The sequence below is a fragment of the Emys orbicularis genome, chromosome 18 (genome assembly GCF_028017835.1).
Source record: "Emys orbicularis isolate rEmyOrb1 chromosome 18, rEmyOrb1.hap1, whole genome shotgun sequence".
Taxonomy (NCBI): domain Eukaryota; kingdom Metazoa; phylum Chordata; order Testudines; family Emydidae; genus Emys; species Emys orbicularis.
The window spans coordinates 3,148,861-3,161,076 of record NC_088700.1 but is presented as its reverse complement, the minus strand read 5'-3'; the positions used below and the strand labels follow the sequence as shown (position 1 = coordinate 3,161,076).

Genomic DNA, 12,216 nt, shown 5'->3' with positions numbered 1-12,216 from the left:
TGCAAAGCCTTTGTTACATTAATTCTGGCCATGAATCTCAGTTTTCGTTCCAGTGAGCACCTCTGGGCCGTATTACATCTCCCTGCCTAGGCAGCCTACGAGAAACGTCTCTGTTCATACAGAGGGTCAAGCAAGGGTGGATGTGCCCAGAACTGTTCCCCAGATTTGGCCTCTCAGACAGAATCTGCTGGGGAGGCGGAGATTGAGGTAACAATTACAAGGGGCAATTATTGGGTGCAAGTAGGAAGTGTCACCTTGCCAATTGAGAAGTGAGAAAGTGGGTTCCTGTTCTGCCAATAACTGACAATCCAAGCTCTGCACTAGCTGAAGGCGTTAATGGTCAGATGCAGGTCCCTGTCCCCCGCCCCCTCTGGTCAGATACCACAGGGACAGGCACCCTACACTAAAGCAGCTAGTTGAATGGCTGTTTCCTAATGCGAGCAGCCAAACGTGCCTTTTTAATCACCTGCAATAACTTGACCTGGAGCAGAACGACGACGCTCCGAGTTAGCAAAGTGAACAGGACCAGTCCAGCCTGCTCCGGTTTGGGGCCAGTCTCCCACCAACACCATGTGCAACGGCTGCCACCTGACAAGCCTGCTGAGCTCTGCCACATGTGGCCACGTCCTCACAGGTGCACTAACCCCACACTGTGCCCACAGCTCCGAAGGCCCCTCCCCTCACAATGGGGGCTCTCCCCAAAGGAGAATGGTACCCACATCTCCAAGGCTTTAGTGACTGCGATATATAACACAACTCAGCAGGCAGAGACTTCATCTCCCCACTGGGAACAGGGCAGGCTCTGGCTTTTTGGCTGCCCCAAGCAAAAAACAAACAAAAAAAAAACCTGCGGCGCGGCCGGAGCGCGGGTGCAGGGGGACCGGCTGGGGGGGGGGGAGGGAGCGGGGGGGGAGAGAGAGAGAAGGGGTGGCCAGGGCTACAGCAGGGGCGCTGCCACGCGGCCCCTCCCGCTGCGCCGCCTCCTGCCGCCTGCCGCGAGGGCTCCGCTCCAGTCGGCGGGGAGGGAAGGAAGAGGACTGCCCTGCAGGGCGCTCTGGTTCTCCGCGCTGCCACCCCCTACAGGGCAGCCGGAGCGGGGGGAAAAAAAAAAAAAAGCGGCCGTGCCGCCCTAGGATTGGGCGGAATGCCGCCTCGAACAATCTGCCGCCCCAAGCACCAGCTTGCTCAGCTGGTGCCTGGAGCCGGCCCTGACTGGGAAAAACAGACACGTCATGGCCCCTTGGTATTTCTATTTGCTCCTACCAGCATGGGTCATTAGAGGGAGAGACGGGGCCGTGGGGAGAGAGACTGGCTGGCGACCAGACAGCGACCGTCACGAGGAATTGGATTGAACCCCAGGGCGTATGACGCTAGCCGTTGCTAGAGCATCCATGAGCAGAAGGAGATTTTCGATAAGCCAGAAATGCTTTGGCCGATAGTCAGGAGATGGGGGTCAAGATGACCCATGTGTATTAAAGCCAAAGCAGTAACCAGCTACAAATAGCTCACAAGAATGAAAAAGGAAGCCCGTCCAAAACGCAGATATGGCGAGCGCGGCCCGTGGCCGACCCTCCACCCTCGGGAACGGAGACGCCCTCGGGATTTTCGGCTGCTCCCTGCTGATTAAGGTCCGTGACCCATCCTGGGAGGAAATAACTACCCCCTTCACCTGGCTGCAGAGGAGTTCCACTCGGGAGGAGAGCAGGAGGAGGGGGCTCAGAATCCTTCACCCCACATGGAGCCCGGCTCCTGGAGTGCTCCCTCCGTGTCCCCAGGGAGTCGAGTTTGGGGCAAGGGATTCAGTGGCACCAGATACTCCCGTCTTGCTGCATCAATGGACAGAGCTCTGCCCTCTGCCTCCCTCCCTGCCCCATCCCAGGAGAGCCCTGGAAGTGAGAAGAGTTACATGGAGTGGGTGTGGGCTCCAGCCCAAGGAAACATTCCCTCTCCTAACGGTGTTTCCCAGGGACACCAGCGATCTAGCGCTGCTCCCCGCAGGAGCTCACGGCACCAGGAAAGCAGCACTGCAAGCCATACACAGAGAGGACCCATGTAGTAACATGCTAGTGTTTAGTGTCAAAGACCTGCCATCGTCCTGTGAATCAGACCCTCAGGAGCGGCCCAGAACCTGGGCCCAGCTGAGCCCCACGGCCGGGAGCCAAAGCCCAAGGAGACTATTCAATGGCAGCATTAGCAGAGGGCCCTGAAGGCACTAGACTGGGGGAATTATCCTTCTGAATCCAGAACAGTGCCTGGCTGAAGAACCTGCCCATGCAAGCTCCATGCGTCCCGTCACCCGCCCTAGCCGAGCCTCGGCAGAGTCCCCAGAGAGTCCAGCTTCACTTGGATCCCCCAGAATCTCTGCACCCTCTACAAAATGCAAGCTCACCTCCCAGCCTGCCCCAGGCGAACGCAAGGGACCTGGGAAGGGAGCAGAGCCCTGAGTCTGTCTTTGTAACAGACCTCATTGTTTTATAAAACCTCTGCAAGTGGAAAAGCAGCCAACAGAGAGATGGTCTCCTCCTCCTCCACTCTCCTCCCTTTCCCATCACTCCCTTGTTCCTTTTCCCTTTCTGCAAAAACAGAGAGTCAAACTGAGTTCTCTCCTCAGGCAGGACAAAGCCAAGCGAGCTGCAGAGCCAGTGCTGCTGGTTCTCAGAGGCACCTTCCCTAATACAGTGCAACAGGGAGCTTAGGGTCTGCACAGACTTACCCCAGCAACCGCATGGCACAGCGCCTTGGAGAAGGTCGGATCTGGACCTAGACCCTGGCTCTGCAGCGTGGGACCAGCCTGCCCAGAGACTAAGGAACCAGCCAAGGCTGTCATTAGAGTCAAACCAAAACCTTCCTCAGGGAGCTGCATCTCCCTGTTCTCAGGGCATCTGCCCCCCTCCTGGCTGCAACCAGGATCCCCTCGACACCACATTTCAGGTAGGGCTTGGGGGTTCTGCTGAACCAAACGCAATTGGTTTAACCTTCCAGGCCTCTCACCTTAAGCTAAAGGTCACTTTGCCCTGCTGCCTGGACATCCATTATACATACATAGATATATAAAAAATTACATCTGAAAGGACAAAGTTGCCTGAGCCTCGTGACCCGGCAAAATATATTTCACCTCCCTGCCCATATTTTTCTTCTGACGAGTAGATGTTGCAAATCTTCTCTTGAATCTTGACACATCTCATCTAGCCTCAGTTAAAGTTTGTATTTATGGGTGTCAGCTCTGACCTCTTCCACCCCGGCTCCCTCGCCCTCGCCGCGCGGCTCCCTCGCCGACCCTCTATAAACAAGCAGGCCCCCAAATCCCCCTTTGTCGAGCGGCATTATTAGTCTTGCATCCGAAGGCCAGTGTAGTCCGTAATTCTCTGACTGATGACACAAGATGAACACGGCAGCATCACTCTCCCCAGCAGATTGGCAGGCCAGCCCTCATTTGTCAGTGGCAGACTGACAGAATTACTAGCCCTTAAATGAAACGATATATCTGGGACGTTAAATCTGTTTTCATTCTGACTGCCCCACGCCTCCAGGTGGACGTGGCATGTGAACTGATGTCCAGAGGCCATTAGCCCAGCTCCCCCTCCCAGGGCCTTCACAATAGCACAACTACAGCGCCTGGGGAGTGTTTCCAAGGGCCCCCCACGGCCACACTGTGCTGAGCCAGGCCCTGCTGAGGCTCCGGGGGGGGGGGGGGGGAGTTAATTAGCTAGAACCGTCACCACCTGTAGAGAAAAACCCCTCTTCCCAATGCTTTGCAGGCCCATAGCGGCCCAAAGCCACCCCCACCCCCACCCCCCCGATTAGTCTGCCCAGTGTACTAAGAGCCTACACCAAGGAGTCAAGTTTCAAAAGCAAATTGGGCTTGACCCTCCTTTCCCAGGAGAGTGCCCTTGCCTGCCATGGAGTTACCCCTGCTTCACGCCACAGGAAGGGAGTGAACCGAGAAGCATCTACTTGGGGGTGTACAAGCTCAGTCCCTGGAAAAATCATGGAGCAGGTCCTCAAGGAATCAATTATGAAACACTTAGAGGAGAGGAAAGTGATCAGGAACAGTCAGCATGGATTCACCAAGGGGAAGTCGTGCCTGACTAACCTAATTGCCTTCTATGTTGAGATAACTGGCTCTGTGGATGAGGGGAAAGCAGTGGATGTGTTATTCCTTGACTTTAGCAAAGCTTTTGATACGGTCTCCCACAGTATTCTTGCCACCAAGTTAAAGAAGTATGGGCTGGATGAATGGACTGTAAGGTGGATAGAAAGCTAGCTAGATCGTCGGGCTCAACGGGTAGAATCAATGGCTCCATGTCTAGTTGGCAGCCGGTTTCAAGCGGAGTGCCCCAAGGGTGGGACCTGGGGCCAGTTTTGTTTAATATCGTTATTAATGATCTGGAGGATGGTGTGGTGCACTCTCAGCAAGTTTGCAGATGACACTAAACTGGGAGGAGTGGTAGATACGCTGGAGGGTAGGGATCAGATACAGAGGGACCTAGACAAATTAGAGGATTGGGCCAAAAAACACCTGATGAGGTTCAACAAGGACAAGTGCAGAGTCCTGCACTTAGGATGGAAGAATCCTATGCACTGCTACAGACTAGGGACCGAATGGCTAGGTAGCAGTTCTGCAGAAAAGGACCTAGGGGTCACAGTGGACGAGAAGCTGGATATGAGTCAACAGTGTGCTCTTGTTGCCAAGAAGGCTAACGGCATTTTGGGCTGTATAAGTAGGGGCATTGCCAGCAGATCGAGGAACGTGATCATTCCCCTCTATTCGACATTGGTGAGGCCTCATCTGGAGTACTGTGTCCAGTTTTGGGCCCCACACTACAAGAAGGATGTGGAAATATTGGAAAGAGTCCAGCGGAGGGCAACAAAAATGATTAGGGGTCTGGAGCACATGACTTATGAGGAGAGGCTGAGGGAACTGGGATTGTTTAGTCTCCAGAAGAGAAGAATGAGGGGGGATTTGATAGCTGCTTTCAACTACCTGAGGGGGGATTCCAAAGAGGATGGAGCTCGGCTGTTCTCAGTGGTACAGATGACAGAATAAGGAGCAATGGTCTCAAGTTGCAGTGGGGGAGGTCTAGGTTGGATATTAGGAAACACTATTTCACTAGGAGGGTGGTGAAGCACTGGAATGCGTTACCTAGGGAGGTGGTGGAATCTCCATCCTTGGAGGTTTTTAAGGCCCGGCTTGACAAAGCCCTGGCTGGGATGATTTAGTTGGGAATTGGTCCTGCTTTGAGCTAGATGGCCTCCTGAGGTCCCTTCCAACCCTGATATTCTATGATTCTATGATTCTAAGCTGCCCTTCCACACACAGGCGGGGGGCAGGCTGCTCTCCAGTCCAGCAGAACACGGGGTTCCCTACAAGCTGCCCCCCTGCACCCCAGGGAGGCGTTGGAGGAGGAGGGGGCAGAGCTCAGAGAGGTAGGTGCCAGCTCCAATTTTGGGTGTGTTCGCCCGTCCCACCCCAAGCCTGGGCTGAGCTCAGGCCTTGAACCTGGAAACTCAAGGCCAAACAAGCTGAGTTTGGGTCAAACGAAGAGGCCTTGCCTGGCTCCAGTCTGAAATGTCAGCCAGCCCAGGCCTGCCAGAAGCTCAGCTCCAGGCTGCCCACAAAGAGTGTGCATTCAGGCTGCACTCCGCAACCTGTTTCCGTGCCCAAGCACTGCTCCCTGCGCACCCTGGGCTAGTAGCACCAATGCCCACTTGGGCAAGAGGCAACAAGGACACAGTCTGCATCTTCCCCCAGACAGCAGCCCCATAACTGCCCCACAAAGGGTTCTGCAGCTGGACCAACTGCCCTGCACACAACGCACAGTCAACCTGTGGAACTCCTTGCCAGAGGATGTTGTGAAGGCCAAGACTATAACTGGGTTCAAAAAGAACTAGATAAGTTCATCATCAATGGCTATTAGCCAGGATGGGCAGGGATGGTGTCCTTAGCCTCTGTTTGCCAGAAGCTGGGGATGGATCACTAGATGATTCCCTGATCTGTTCATTCCCTCTGGCGCACCTGGCATTGGCCGCTGTCGGAAGACAGGTTACTGGGCTAGATGGACCTTTGGGATTGTCTGTTGTCTCTCACAAAGCAGGTGAGAGGCATCTGGCTTCACGCAAAAGTGACTCCTGGCTAAGTGACTTGCCCAGGGTCACACAGGGAGTCTGTCGCAGAGCAGGGAATGGAACCCAGGCCTCCAATGGCTAGTGCTCCATACCGCTAATGACAGACTAATACAGCTGGGTTGGTAGGGAAGGTGTCTCCCATCCTCCTTCCGAGACCTCAAAGGGGCGGGGAAGGCAGAGGTGAATGGGAGGACCATAGAGACCAACTCAATGGCTAGCAGAGATTCCCCTGGAGCTCAGGGACCTGGGCTCTATCCCGTGGCTGTGATGGTTTCACGAAGAACCGGCCCCTCGAGGCGATGATGAGCACACCTGTACGTGTCCCTACCTGGGGGCAGCTAGGCCTCACCCCCTGCTTTCTCAGCAGTGTGCTCATTCTGGGAGTTACCTTTGAACTACTAGTGAAAAACAAAATGAAGTCAACAGTTCGTTAAATAGCAGCTCTTCCCTGAGCCTGGCGACAGCCCCTGGGACCCTTTGCCCCAGAATCGCCTTCCTCCTTTGGATCAGAGACGCGTAGGTGCTCCCACCCGCGGCTCACTGCTCTGAGCCGGCCTCCTTTTCCGAGAGCCCAGCACAGCTGGGCCAGTCCGGCCAGACTGCCGCCAGCTGGGAAAGCTCACTGGACAGTAGCTCAGGAAGCCAGGCACCCGAGCGAGCCCTTCCTGCAGCCGGGCCGGGAGATGGGCCTGACCCTCTGCGCGGGGAGGGCTTTGGACGGAGAGCGCGAGTCGTGTGTGACTGCGGGTAACAGGGCTCAGCCTGGCAGGAGGGCGAGAGCCTGGCCGCATCTACAACGCCAGGCAGGGCACCAGCTAGCAACAGATTCTCTAGCTTGCCACCCCCATTGCCAGGGTTTCTGCCACTTGCTCTGCCACAGGAGCCTAGAAACAGCCTAGAATGGTCCCCCCTGTACAATGGGGAGAACAGCCCTGCCCTGCCTCATGGGGGCTGTGAGGACAAAGCCATTCGGAGGCTGAGAGGCGCTCAGTTGCTACAGAGACGGGCACCATCTAAGTTCCTTCGCTGGGTGGCTCCCCACTCGCTCCCCGGAGCCCCCGCACAAAGGAGCAGCAGCGGAAGCTTAAAAAGTCTCCACTCTTGGCTTCCCCCATATCTGGGGCACCAGCCTACCAGGGGTGCTTTGGGAGGCCAGCAGCCTTCCCAGCCCCATTCCTTTTGGGCAGCGTCAGCACCCCCCACATGTTTATGCCCCTTCCCTGGGCTGCTCAGAAGTGGCAGGGGACAAGACAGCAGCTCGGCCTTGAAACCTGCCCATGGAAAGGCGACGGGGCGCCCAGAGCGCTGGATGCTGCCCTGGTGCCACTGCAGGGCAGGGGTGACACCGTGTGGCAGGGAAAGGAACTGGCTCAACGGGGCAACGTCGGCAGCTGGCAGCAAATGCCTCCGCGGGAATACAGAAACTGGCTGGGAATGTGTCTGAGAAAGCACTCGCCTTTGTGCTGGCCAAGGCAGCCCGCGTCCCCCATTCGGAGAGGCCCTAAACGCCCCAGTTCCATTCCCTCATTTCTCTGGCTGTGTTTTTAGCCATGCTAGTGGCCTTAGTGTAACGCTGTGAAGTCTATGCTGGCAGGAGTTCATCTCCCGCCTTGGCGACCCATTGGCTTTTATCGGCCAGGTGGGGGGAGCGGGGAGAAGGGCATCCTCAGGGCTGCTGCGCCATCCTGCTGCCGCAGGGAAAAGCAGGAAGAGAACCACCCGCTGAGCACGGCTGTAAAAGAAACCCCCTGGGCCTGGGCCTGGGCCTGGGCCTAGCCCGGCTCCCCGGGAAGAGTGGGCAGGCAGGGTGAGCCGCAATGGGAACACAGATCTGCAGCAGCTGAGATTGGACCCCCGGAGAACAGCGCGCACCTCGACACGCAGCCTTTCCAAGAAGGTCACAATTGCTTGTGGTCATGGCATGGCCCAGGGCACTTTCCGCACAGGGCAGGGCTGGAGCTTTGTCCTGGGTTTGTGCAGCCTGTAGCCTGCCGGGGCCCCTAGAACTGCTGCAACACAAACAAGCAATAATCCTAGGCCCAGCGTCCTGGGCGGTTCTGCTCCGGAAGGCAGATCCGTGCTGGGGCACAGAACGCAGACGGCCCAGCCCAGGGGGAGGAGGCGGCTTTAGGTCACCTGGTTTTCTGCAAAGGCCACTTCAGCCCCTGGCACATGTAACAGCCACCTCCCTACTGCTGCCTAAGGGCTGTGGTACCCCCAGGGTCCCTGCAGGGTTGAGTGCTGTGGGCACCCTCCGCCCCCGGCTGCCCCCTATGCAGGGATCGGGGGGCAGGGGGAGATAGAGTTACTAAAGTTACTAAAGTTACATCGACCCTGCACAGCTCCTGCCCCAGGGGAATAGAAATCTCCCCGCCCCGTCTTCTTTGCAGCCTCTATGTGCTGCCAATGCTAGTGCAGCCCCACTTTCTTATATCCCCCTTGCAGCTTCCACAGGAAGCAACATTCATCCCTTCCTACTTAAAATGGTGTACAGTGTTGCTGTGCATTGCTGAAGGGCTGCCATGTTCCACCCCAGAGGTGGCTGTATTTCTTTAGTGGGTGCCGCGGTCTCTATATATTGCTTCCACCTGCTGGTCCTATGTCCAATAGCAATCATGACCATAGACTGTAAACGGCCCCAGGAGAACTGCCTACTAAATCCATTCACTAATGTTCTTTCCTTAGCCACACAAACCCATTGCTGCCATTAAATTATCCCAAGCCGCAGTGAGCAAAGAAGTCTCTGGCCCCAGTGTGGTGAAAGCTTTGCCACAGCAAACAAGAAATCTGCCCTGTGGCATTCTTGAAATCAGCAAAATAAGGTCAAGGCGGCACCAACTACGCGGGACGCACAGCATCAGATTGCAGATGGTTTTACCGGTGAGCGATGGGGGTTGACAGCAGCTTCTGCTGCCAGTGCCACACGCTCTAGCAGAGGAAGGAAACGCAGCCAAAGGAAAACAGGAATCTCATGTTTGAATGGGTAGAAAATCCGCCCGAGGCCTGCCGTGCTCTAACATTTGGGGTTGGGCGGGGCCTGCGCTCTCCCAAGCACTACACACAGGGCCGGCTCTAGGCACCAGCAAAACAAGCTGGTGCTTGGGGCGGCACATTTTTAGGGGCGGCATGGCTGGCGCCAGAATGCCGCCCCTAAAAATGTGCCCCGGCCGCCCTAGCTCACCTCCGCTGCCGCTCGCGTGCCACGGCGCGCGAAACAGCTGATTCGCGCGCCGCTACTTGCCCTCCCTCCCAGGCTCTCAAGCCTGGGAGGGAGGGGGAGCAGCGGCGCGCGAATCAGCTGTTTCGCGCGCCGCGGCCGCTCGGGGTCTCCCCCTCCCTCCCAGGCTCTCAAACCTGGGAGGGAGGGGGAGATCCCGAGCGGCCGTTTTGCACGCCGCTGCTCCCCCTCCCGAGCCTGGGAGGGAGGGGGAGAAGCGGCGCCCGCGCCGCGGCCACTCGGAGTCTCCCCCTCCCTCCCAGGCTCTCAAACCTGGGAGGGAGGGGGAGATCCTGAGCGGCCGTTTCGTGCGCCGCTGCTCCCCCTCCCTCCCAGACTTGAGAGCCTGGGGGGAGGAGGCAGGGCTGGGGATTTGGGGAAGGGGCGGCGTTGAGGCGGGGCCAGGGGTGGGGTAATTAAAAAAAAAGGGGGGGGGCAAAATTGTTTTTGCTTTGGGCGGCAAAAATCCTAGAGCCGGCCCTGACTACACAGGCTACAGGACTGAATCATTTACCAACGGCACTGCTGGACCGCAGCCCTGTTCTAACCGATCCAAAGCAGGGAACTACTGCTCTGTGTCTAAATCTCTGCCCACCCACCCCCATCTCCTAGCGTTACTGGCACTAGGGTTCGGGTGGGAGGAGACCCGGAGATCTGTGGAGTCCAGTTTCCAGGGACTGCGTCCCCTATCTGCATTGTTACTCAACGTGAGCCTTGTTTACCATGCCGGCCCAATGGCGGCAGTCCTGACTAGGTGAAGCCCTGGCATTGCTGTTGTACAGGACATGTCCCTCTGGGGGGAAGAGGGGCTGATGGATTTGTATTCACATGGAGCGAAGCCATGTTTGAATGGTGTAACCGTGCGGACAATAGAATTACAAGGCTACCCAGCAAGGCAGCAGCGAGCTGAAGCCACTGTTTACAAGATCTCCTACAAAACAACAATCACCCGTTCCCAGAATCCAAGCAGAACACTGATATGATTGAAACGAACAAAAAATGCTTCCACAATGCAACTTCCTGGCACTGTTCTGGGCAGGGAGAGGTTATTTTAAGCACTGCCATGCTCTGGAGGCCCAAGGAGAGGGCCAGAGTGCGAAAGACCCCACTTTCTGAGATGGTCTGGAGAGGAGCAGAACCGTGGGCCACGGCTACTCTGGGGATGGCTGTCCCAGCGAAGCAGCTCGGGCACTGTGTCAGCTCACAGTGACATTGGGACACTGTTGAGGGAGCTACTCGGGAGATCGCTGCCTTTCCTTTTCATTGGCAGCTCAGTGTCAGGGCCCAGCGCCGGAGCTTTGCAGAGATTTGGTGACAGGCGCTGACTGGGAGCTAAGGCCAGCTCTCCAGTTTCACTGCCCATTACAGCGCCTCACTCAGCCGACTGCCTCACTTTGCGTAGAGTCCAAATGTCTTGTGACTCCTCCCAAAACAATCCCCATTCGGTCTTTAGAACACTCCCGGTGCAGGAGTCTACAGGCCATGCCCCTGAACCAACGGGCACCCCAGAATCCCACCCCTGAATATCCCCAGAGCTTTGGTAGAGTTTAATCAGGTCCAGCTCACAGATTTGCCTCAGGCCTGCCCCCTTGGGCTGGGAGTAGCACCTGCTGCCTTGGGAAAGCTTCACAAAACAACCTATTCAATTCCTGCTGCTGTAAAAAATTAAATAAAATTTAAAAAATCACTAGACCCCCTGACCCTCAATTCCTGTGAAACAGGGGAATCAGCATGACTCCCCAGACAGATCCAGCTGTTGTAACTGCTTACTGACTTCAGCAGATTCATACCCAGGATGAATTTGACCCAAATCCAGCACAGTCCTCTGGGGATGACACCCCCACTTCCCCTCACCCCGTACTCCAAACAAGTCATTGTGGGGAGGGGGGAATCCTTCTGCACTGAATAATTTTTAAGTAATTGAGTGTGATACTTCCTGTAGGTCCCACATAAACAAATCTGTGGCCACATGCAGCAACGCCAGGGGATGCACATAAACTGCTTGGTTTATGTTTGGCCCAGAGGAAGGGACAGGAGAGCTATTTTAAAGAAAAAAGCAGTGATTTGCATGAAGACCAGACTCTCTCCCAGACTCTGCAATGTGTGTGGGATGGAAGGGGGGGGTTGGAAGGTGGGACAGGGTGGGAGGGTTGTGGGGGTCAACAAAGATCCTGTCCACTTCCCCCTTCAGAGAACTAGAGTTGGAGCAGCCTGCCGAAGAGCAAGCTGGTTGCAGCTCCTCTGTGGCTTTTTCGGGTAATGTTGGTTGCTAACTTGGCTCCTGAACCACTGAGGTGTGAGTGTCACTGATCTGGAGCCTGCAGAACCACATCTGGGTCAGCAGCAGCTGGGGACTTGTGGGGGGAGGTACCCACCCCCGGCTGGCGTCGGGTGGCAGCAAATTGCACTGTCACGCGGCAGCTGGGCAGGCCCACGCCCGACTCTGGTCTATGCAAGCACAGCAGGATGGGCAGCTGGTCAAAGCCCAGGCGATGTCCCCCGTCCTCCTCGGGCAGCTCAACCACTGCCCTCTGCCATCTGGCTCAGGAAGCAGGAAGGCAACTCAGCAGGGCGTGGTTTCCGGGCCTGGCCAGAGGGCCCGTTGGGGCTCCATGGAGATGCTGCTGGCCGAGGAGTCCCCTGGCCCTGGTGACCTGCCCAGGGCCCACCTGACAGCGCTGCTTTTCCTCCCAAAGGCTGAGGAGAGATTGTCTTGCAGATAATCCCACCGTGTAACATTTTCCCATTACACTTTGGGCTTCCCCGGGCGCTGGCTCTGCTGGTCGTTGCCTGCCACGGCCCTGGCGGTGAGGAGTCCAATCCTCAGCCCACAGGAGACAGGCTGGGGTGTTTCCTCACCTCCAGTGCGCTCC

At 56.6% G+C, this 12,216-nt stretch overlaps 1 protein-coding gene across 1 annotated transcript in view; it reads right to left on the bottom strand.

Moving 5' to 3' along the window:
• Positions 1-12,216, bottom strand: part of NR5A1 (nuclear receptor subfamily 5 group A member 1) — a 56,702-nt gene that overhangs the window by 32,064 nt on the left and 12,422 nt on the right. The gene's annotated exons all lie outside the window — the stretch shown is intronic.